This window comes from Meleagris gallopavo, chromosome Z (assembly GCF_000146605.3).
Source record: "Meleagris gallopavo isolate NT-WF06-2002-E0010 breed Aviagen turkey brand Nicholas breeding stock chromosome Z, Turkey_5.1, whole genome shotgun sequence".
NCBI classification, from domain to species: Eukaryota; Metazoa; Chordata; class Aves; order Galliformes; family Phasianidae; genus Meleagris; species Meleagris gallopavo.
This window is the reverse complement of record NC_015041.2, coordinates 66097140-66106770: the sequence shown is the minus strand read 5'-3', so window position 1 is coordinate 66106770 and position 9631 is coordinate 66097140. Positions and strand designations below refer to the sequence as shown.

Sequence of the window (9631 nt, the reverse complement as noted above, 5' to 3'; positions counted from 1 at the left end):
AAAAAAAAAAAAAGTGTATAGAGAAGATTCAACCTAAAAAAACAAACCCCAAAAGTATTAGAAAATACTAGTTCTAGTGCTCTGTCATAAACCTTAATTATGATCAATGCTTCAGATTACAGTCTGAAGATACTAAAGAGTCTCAGAAGGGCAGCACACCCAAATAAATCTTATCATTACTCTCACTTGAGGAATGGTCAGAATCCATATTCTCTCTTCCTAAAAAAATATAGAATTAACAGAAAGAGCTCTTCCTAGACGTCAGAAGGGAAATAATGGAGAAGAGGGAGCATATCAGTCCTGCTGGAATTCTCCAATAAAACAATATAATGACACTGGGGGTGGAGGAAACGGTAAGGGGAACAACTTAGCTTGGGAATGGAGAAAATTGCCCAGGAAGCTCTTTCAGAGCACTTAATAGTACATTTAATGGTGTGATTGCACAGTGAAATTGTTTCCAGGAAAAATGATGAGCTTGAGGGATGTTTTCCAGACTTATTCTATGCCAATTGAGAACAAGTTACCAAATAGATTTTTATATACTCTGTGATTCAACATCTCTCTATCACAGAGTCATCTAAACATCTGTAAAGGGTGCCAATCTGTTTTGTGTTTATTTTTACCATTTGTTTATTTACTTATAGAACACAGACGGTTATGTCCATTGCCTTACAGACACATGCCTTTTGCCATGAGCAAAGCCCTAGCATCCCACAGCTTGTTGTGTGTTCTCTACCAGTGAACACTGAATTGAAAAGCTGAGAAGCAAGGAGAATAATGGGGGAAAAAGTGGCTTTAAGCAATCTTTGATATTCCCTCAGCTCTGAGGATTACTGATAGGAATGGTGTTTGGAAATGTCCTGTTAATATGTGTAAAGTGGATGCTGCTTGTGACTGGAACCCATGGCAAATACATGGAAAAGTGGAAATCTGTGGATGCTATTAGCAGCAGTTCTACAATAAACAAATAAACGAACAAACAAAAAACATCCACTCTTCACTGTCACATATCTGTTTGGCTTTGTAAGCATATTACTCTCACAACATTTAAACCACTTGTAATCTGGCCTTGGCCTTTAGATTTTGTTGCTTACTCAAACATAGCTAAAAACATATAATAATCCTGGGCTGCTTCCTAAATAAACGTCTCTGTAAATTCCCCTACTAACAACTATACCCGGTTTTACTGTTCTGAAACTATAAAGCTTAGTACTCAGCATATTTTTCCCCCAACATGCCAGAGAGCTCTGTAACATATGGACAGGTTCCTGCCTTCTTCATGCCTCTCATTTTCCAAGAGTATGTATGGCAGGGATTTCCTGTCACAGGTGTCAACAGTGCTACCTTTACGTGCACATTTCACTACGGGAAAAAAAAGCACATTTTATGGCTTTCTTCATTTCCTTATTAGCTGCCTGAACTATGGCTCAGTCTGGTACAAGAGGTTGTGAAGCAAAGAATACCTCACTTTCTCTGTTTTGCTCCACAATTTTGTTTGTTTCTCAGCCAAGCATATTTCTGCTAATTATCTGTCTAAGGACTGCTGTGACCTGCAGGCCTGTAGTCTTTGTTAACTAGTAAGGATAGAATATTTTACTCAGACTCTACACCTGTTTGTTTTTTTTTTCTAAATCACATTCTCTGCAGGTGTGGTTAACAGCAGCTCAAGTACAAATTCAGACGTGTCTCCTCATTTAATTTCACATACAGCAAAGTGAATTCTTAACAGAATGCTAGTAAGAAATTCTCAGTGCTGTTTCTCCTGATGAAATTCTCATTGCTGATCCCTGTGATCAGCAATGACACTGTGCTACCAACCAAGCCCTCACAGCACTGTGCAGGAGTGTCTGTTCCCAGGGCCCAGGGGGCTCCTTGCCTCATGGTTCCTAGAAAATCAGTGGCTGTGCTGGAAGCAGGCATCTTTGGAATCCCAGTTTCTGCCTCAGATCTGCTCCCTTGCTATGCCTCCACCATGAGCTTTTCCACTATAGCTTCCTCCCATGCCTTGTATATTTGGTATCACATTATGCATGCCAAAACATTCAGCACTTACATGTAAAAGACTACGTTTCATACATCTTGATAGCCCATTCTTTTCACTGAAAATTTTGCTACTATGCCAATATGAAGGGACTGATCAAAAATGCTCTGCATTTCCCACTTTGAAAGGGACAAGACTCTGATATCTAAAAGCAAACAAAGAAACAAAAGACACATAAACACACACAAAAATATATTAGAATGCTATCTAATTACTAAACCCAGTTTGACCCTGGGATACTTACTGATACAGTATTTTCAGCTTGCATTAGCACATTTGCCTCAGAACAAAGGTTTCCTACAGAAGAGTATTACTAATGTTCCTTGGATTCAGTTTCACTTTTTGGCTTATATCAGATCTTTTCTACTTTCTACCAACTGCATATAGAAAATTGATATACCTATGTTCATCCTTCTAAGGCAGTTATTTAATAGTAGTAATCCAAAAAAAGAAAAGCCACACCTGTGGCACACTATGTGCTTTGCTGACCAGCTATACAAGTAGTATTCAGTTTTTTCAAACAAGTCTGCAGACCATCTACACAAAGTATTTTTAAGGTTCCCATCACAGTCTCAGCTTTCCGCAGTGGTGCCAGGAATGGCAAGTCTGATGTCTTGGAGGTCAAAAGGTCCAGCTTCAGGAACAGTTTTGTGGGAATGCTAATGAAGCAGGCTATGAGATCAGGCCCAGTGTACATAAAAGGTAGTGTAGGAATTGTTTTTTCTGCATTAGATATTGAAAAAGGGGAATCGATCTGAAGAAGTAGAGCACAATGTATTTGTATTTTGTAACTTGTCCTTAGAAATAGCTGATGTGAAAAAGTAGAAATACCATATATATTAGTAACATATTTTAGAAATATAGTTGCTGAATTATGTGTTTAATTCTTGCTTGCAAAATTGCAATAGTTTTTAAATGTTCCAAACAGTATAGGTATAGTATTATGGACTAGAAAACACATTGTAGGCCTATTCTGTTTGGATGAGACACTCTCAGCAAAAGGAAAACAGACTTAACAAACATCAAAGAAGCCTGGGCCTCTACACAAGGCTGGATTGCCTTGCCTTATCTCTATGCAAGGAAGAGTAGATGTCCAGAAACAATGACTGAGTGTTGAATGAGTAAGTATGATAAATTAACTAATTAGCAATATGTGCTTAGCTAAAATTGATGTTTAGCCTGTATTCATATGTTTATTTGCACGTCAGGAAGAATTGTGAACCTGAAGTACTCAGCCAATGAGGAATCAGGGGAGAAAGAGATAAGGTCGAGTAACAGGGCACAGAAAATGTAATGCTGTTTTCTGTGTGCTCTCCTGCTTGCAGGAAGTCTGCCATTGCAATTGCAGATAAAATCTGCTTTAGCAGAGATACCATCTGATAAATTATCTGGATATTTCCAACAGGTACTCTCTCCTTCTCGTGTGTATATCTGCTTCTGCTTGTAAAGTTTTCCCACTGAAGCTCTTCTGGGTCTAGGTATTATTTTAAAATTCAGGAAAATTTAAATGGAAGACAATACCATAAATGAAGGGTTTGGGAGACTCCTGAAATCTCTCTTCTCACACTAGTTGTGAATGTTGCTTCTGCAGTATTTGTGATTGATACCTGATCACAAGTAGTCTTGAAATCTGGAGGCAGTGTTACAGGCCTGAAAACCTGCCCAAAACCTAAGGAAAATGAAGTAACTTTGTTGTTGCTATGTCATGACTGACTGAGTTATTCTCTCTATTGGTGAAAATCCATTCTGCTTTTGTTCCTGAGCACTCACTCCTTGCACAGCTCAGCTCTGCTAGCCATTGTCCTTAAGCATTTTGGAAACTTTCTGCAGGGCACACTTCCCCAGAGAACCTTAATTATGATGTTATCACATTCTCATTTATCTGCTTTTAAGTTATTTGAAGTTTTTGGAGTGCAGATGGAAATGACTTGAATTAGTGGATGAATGGCCTTAAATGGGAATGATGGAATAAAAGTTCCTGACATCCCAAAGTGGGAAGCAGCTAGAGAAAAGGCCAACAGAAGGGAGAACATAAGATCATGCATGACACTTGACTGCAATAGTAAGCAGTTACAGAAAAGTAATGCAGAAGCTGATAAATTAATATATGCATTTGAACTTTCAGCTATCTATCACTGTCATATTCAGAACGATTTTAGGAAAACTTTAAGAAACAGATTAAGAAAACCTGCTATCACTTTTTGTTTATTTTCTTTCACATTGAGTTATGGGAAATATATTTTTCTGCCTTTTATAACAGGTGAAGGAGACAAAAAATGAAAGAATTACAGAAGAATGACATGACCTCACTATCCTATCCGTCCCCTCCCAGGCTTCATTATTACAGTATCTCAGAATAAGCATACACAGATATACAGATACATATGTTCAATGTATCTGCAACAGAACATTTTTTCTCTCTTTTTTAAAACAAACAAACAAACAAGCAAACATTTACATATTCTTTCATATTCTACCAATAGTTTATTCTTGGGTTATTTCTGACATGCGTAGGAAGCTATACTATCATATTAGGCTTGAATGGAAACACTGTTCTCAGAAATCAAAATACAAGGAAAGCTCATACTGTAACCAGGAAGTCTGTACTTTCATACCTTAGGATACCTAAATGATTTTATGAATTCTTTGACATATATATATTCGTACCGACAGATTTCAGTCTCTTCTGATCACTAACGTACTCCTTTTTTCAATTACTTCCAGTTTGTTTCTCTAGAAAAGTCTGTCCTTTTTACTTGATATTTTACAATTGTTCTTGGTGTTTTTGAGTTCATCTGGAAAGAAACACTTATTCTGGAAAGTCTTTTATTCTGGGAGTTCACCTCCACTGAGAGGATGTGGATGCCTCCTGGTAAGAATATAATGCCTTTTCCTCATTCCGCTTGAAGGATTTCAGTAAAGTGGAAGAAATCAAATGAATACTGTGAGAGATGAAGCCTCTTCCATAAAGCAATGTGGCTGTGACAAATACTTTGATTGCTGGCATTGCATCTTCCAAGATGACGGTGCTTTTTTTGCAATTATTTGGAGGGGTTTTTTTTGTTTTGTTTTGGTTTGGTTTTTCTTGGGGGGGGGGTCGGGGGGAGGAGAGGATGGGTTGGTTCTATGTGTAGACAGTTTTCATAGATCTTATTGGTTTTATTTTTTTCTGTCCTGCCTTGCCACACCTAATGGCTGCTCTTGGAGCTTCAGATAGCAAAGTCAAAAGTCCCCTCAGATGCTCTCAGATCTCATGACATCAAAGAGCTCTTGTAGCCAGAGATATCACAGCTGTCACCATAGCCAGAGATAACTGCAGGTGAAGTGGGGACTGGTAGAGCAGATTGCAGCCTTTCTCAGATCAAATCCAGGCCAGAATACCTCTATCTTTTTAAGTGATTATTTTTTTCAACCCTCTCCTGTCAAGACAGCAAACGCTGTTAGCACCTTTTCTTCTCAGAACAAGCATGCCTGCCAAGCTCACAGAGGAAATAAGTGGTAATGACAGGAACTGAACCCAATTATCTGAAATTCTAACCTCAGTTCAGATGCCTTGTACTTACAATAGTGGCAGAACACAGGTTCTCCCTGCAGGCTTTTCCATACACAAGAGTGAGGACTGTCACTGCCATCCTTAGCTGCCAGAGCACTGCAAACATTTTCAGTAAACGTGTTACTATATGTCTAAATTCTGAAATACTTACGTGGTTTTCAATCAGATTTTCAATCTCTCTTTTCAAAGAGAGACTGTGAAAAAATTTCAGCATGTGGCCTATTCTGAGACGCAAAGTGCTACAACATTGAGTACAATGAGAGAAACCACAATACAACACTACCATCCCTCTCCATAGTCGTGTTTTAATCTCTACAACAGTTGCAGCAGTGTCAGAAAATCTACACTGTACAGATTAACCACAGCAGATTGTAATTTCATGAGAATTTTTGTAGGCTGAACATCCTGCATCATTTGTTGATAGAAAATATGGTTTTCAGTATTGTTTAACTCCTATGTATTTACTAGGAGGATTATCTTGCTTTATTTTCTATTCATTTTTACTAGATTTGTGCATTAATCAGCTCCCTATCCCAAGTAGTTCCTAACCCTTCTTATGACCTCTCCACAGATTTCACCATCTGGTTGAGCTGGGCACAGCCACAGTTTGGAAGAAATAGAGACAGTGCACAGTTTGCTGTAGATTCCTCAAATCCAACCACTGCCATGCCCAGAGCTGACTTCTGTGATGCAAGTAGCCCAGCCAAAAGTTCTTTGAAAGTGTTGAGCATGTACAGCTTCATCAAGAGTGCAGGAAACACTCTGAATACAGCAGTTAATGACTAAATGGGGGACTGAAAGAACTGATAACAGACAGCTGGTTCAAACACTGAATGCCAGTTGAGAATGTGCTTAAAAATATATATATATTTTGATATATATTATGAGTCAATCATCTTATTCTGTAAATAGTGAGCAGCACAAAAGTCCCTTAGGCTCTTCTGCAGGGCAGCAGGCTGCACAGCAGGATCTCCCCTTGAGAAGGAATGCCTCTTGTGGTTTTGTCTGCACAGAGATCCTTATGTCTTGGTGTCAAGACACATTGCCAAACTTACTAAGCTTCAATAGTTTCACTGAGATTATACCTTAGATTGATGGTAAGCTTTCTTACCTTCACCAAGATTACTTCTTAATTGCTTGTGCACATAGGATCCCTTAGACATAAACCACTGACCAAGCTTGGAACTAAGAGTGGATCCAGCCACATCCAGATTCCTTACCTCTGTGGTTCAAGGATTTTAAGGTCCTGTCCAAACTTCTTGACTCAATGGGAGGAGCTCCTTTTATTGCAGTTTAACCTGGCAGGCAGCAGGTTAATATGGCCACATAGCCATTTGTTCAGTCACCCCTTCAGTGGGACGAGGAGGAGAACTGGAAACAAAATAGAATTCATGAGTTAAAAAAATTTCTAGGTTAAAAAAAAAGAAAATAGAAAGAAATATGTGATTATAACTATATACATATATATTCACAATGCAATTACAATCCACTGACCAACACTCAGCTAACACAGCAACTGTTCGCCAGCTCACACCCCACTAGCAACACGTCTTACTATCCACCAAGCAATGTCCAGCTAGACCATGAGCAGCATCCAGTCCCCAGCTAACTTTCCACAGCTTTATGGCCTTCAGTTTGACGCCATGTGGTATGGAATTACCCCCTGCCAAATTGAGGCCATCTGCCCTAACTCTGCCTCACACCCTCCTGCAGTGCTGTAACAACAGCAACTTTTCCGCACTGAGGAGCTGAGCCCAGCGCAGACCTCATCATTCAGCAGTAACCAAACACTAGTGTGCTATTAACAATGACTTAGCTGAAACCAGGACAATATTTAACCCTTTTTCCATATCATTTATATCATGCTCAGGTCCCACGCTTTCCCACATATCCTGATTAATTACACTGATATCATTTCCATAGTCTGTGGGCAAATCCTGTGAATTGTCTATGGAATTCATTTAGTCTGACTTGTGCTCCATCTATCACAACAGCCCTTCAGGGCAGGAGAAATAATGCATGATGCAGGATTGTTGCATGCTGGAGCCAGTTCTGGTTTGAAGAAGAAGGTCAAAATTCATTACCATGGGTGACTCTTACTGTAGTAGTATTGATAAGGCATATAGCAACCACAGCAGCAATTACATGCAGTATTCTCAAATTATTGGCTATTCTCATCCAACATCAAAACTCCTTAAAGTACACACCAGACTTCACCATTCTCCTGCAGTACTCACAAAGTGCAAAAGCCATTCCACTGATAGTCTTGCCCAAGTGCTCAAGGCACTAATAACACAGGATGTCTTATCCAGCACGTTTTTCATATGGACAACAGGGACTCTGTCTCCTTTTACAGTACATAAGAGCTTCGACTAAGCAAGGCCAACTCAATTGGCAGTTGAGTTCTTTCTCATGTTTATATGGAACTTTGTACTGTGTTCCAGTTTGTGTCCGGTATCCCTTGTCCTGTTGCTGGGCACCACTAAAAAGAACCTAGCCCCATCCACTTGACTTCAAACCTTTTGATATTTATAAGCATTGTTATGATCACCTCAGCCTCCTCTTCTCTTGGCTGCACAATCCCAAATCTCATGAGGCCTTTTCTCACAAGGGAGATGCCCCAGGCATTGATCATCCTTGTAGCCCTCCACTAGACTCTCCAATAGTTCCCTATCTTTCTTGTACTGAGGAACCCACAGCTGGACATGGTATTCAAGATGTGCCTCCCCAGGGCAGAACAGGGGGGGAAGATAAACTTCCTTGCCCTGCTAGCCACACTCTCTGAATTCAATCCCAGGGTACCCTTGACCTTCCTGGTCACAAGAGCACACTGCTGGCTCATGGCCAACCTGTTATCCATCAGGACACCTAGGTCCTTCTCTGCAAAGTTCCTGCCCAGCAAGTCAGCCCCTAACCTATACTGATGCGTGCAGTTCCTCCCCAGATATAGCACTTTACATTTCAGTCTCATTAATTTCCTCTGCCCAACTTTCCAGCCTGTTTCTGGCTTGTTTCTCCTTCTATCCTGCTTTAACTTGAAGGTGATGAGAAGCTGGCCCTTAGTTTTTGGGTGTGAGAAAGCTGCAGACACCATCCTATCACAGAATCACAGAATGGCCCGGGTTGGAAGGGAATTCAAGGATCATGAATCTCCAACCCCCCTGCCACAGGCAGGGCCACCAACCTCCCCATTTAATACTAAACCAGGTTGCCCAGGGCCCCATCCAATCTGGCCTTGAACATTTCCAGGGACAGCGCATCCACAACCTTCGGGCAGCTGCAGTCCCAGCGCTCTGGCTGTGCAGTGCCTTTCCTTTGCACTCACAGCCCTGGGTGAGATGGGAGCAGCCACACACCCAACTGGTCAGATGTGCTGTTATGTCAACCTTTTGAGCCTCATGCTGGGTGCTGAAAGGAGTGCTGTGGTTTAAACTAGCAGGCAACTGTGCACATAAAAGCCATTTGCTCACTCACCCTCAGATGGACAAGGGAGAGAACTGAAAATAAAATAGAACTCATTGGTTGAGATAAGAGCTATTTAATAAGACAGAAAAGGAAAACAGAAACAAAAATGAAATGGGAACTATGCGTATGTATACTATATTCGTAACACAATTAATCACCACTTGCTGACTGACACCACTGAGGGAAAAACAAGATTCTGACACGCATTCAAGGGCAGCCTGGTCTGGTGGTTGGCGACCCTGCCATAGCAGGGGGGTGAAACCAGATCATCATTGTGGTCCTTTTCAACCCAGGCCATTCTGTGATTTTGTGATGATAGCTCGAGTGTACTGAACAACATAAAACTCCCTATTTCTTGCCAGAACCATGCCCAGGACAGTCACCTCCCAGCCCGTGCCACGCTGGTGGAAGTCCTGCACACTATCCCCAGTCCAGGAATTCAGGACCTCTTTCCCCAGATCAGGTTTTTTTTTCAGAGCACCAGAGGCTTCGAGTGAAAGCCACTCCCTGCAGACACAGCGCCCTGTCTGATGCACTAAACTCTATGGAACGTTATACCACCGTCCCGCCAG

At 40.8% G+C, this 9631-nt stretch overlaps 1 long non-coding RNA gene across 1 annotated transcript; it reads right to left on the bottom strand.

The window, feature by feature from the left end:
• Positions 1-4264: 4264 nt before the first annotated feature.
• LOC109364121 lies at positions 4265-8033 on the bottom strand. The gene is made up of 3 exons (XR_002110146.1): positions 7832-8033; positions 6815-6965; positions 4265-5690 (listed from the first exon to the last, which is right to left on the bottom strand). It is a non-coding gene; the product is annotated as an uncharacterized LOC109364121 (long non-coding RNA).
• Positions 8034-9631: the final 1598 nt, after the last annotated feature.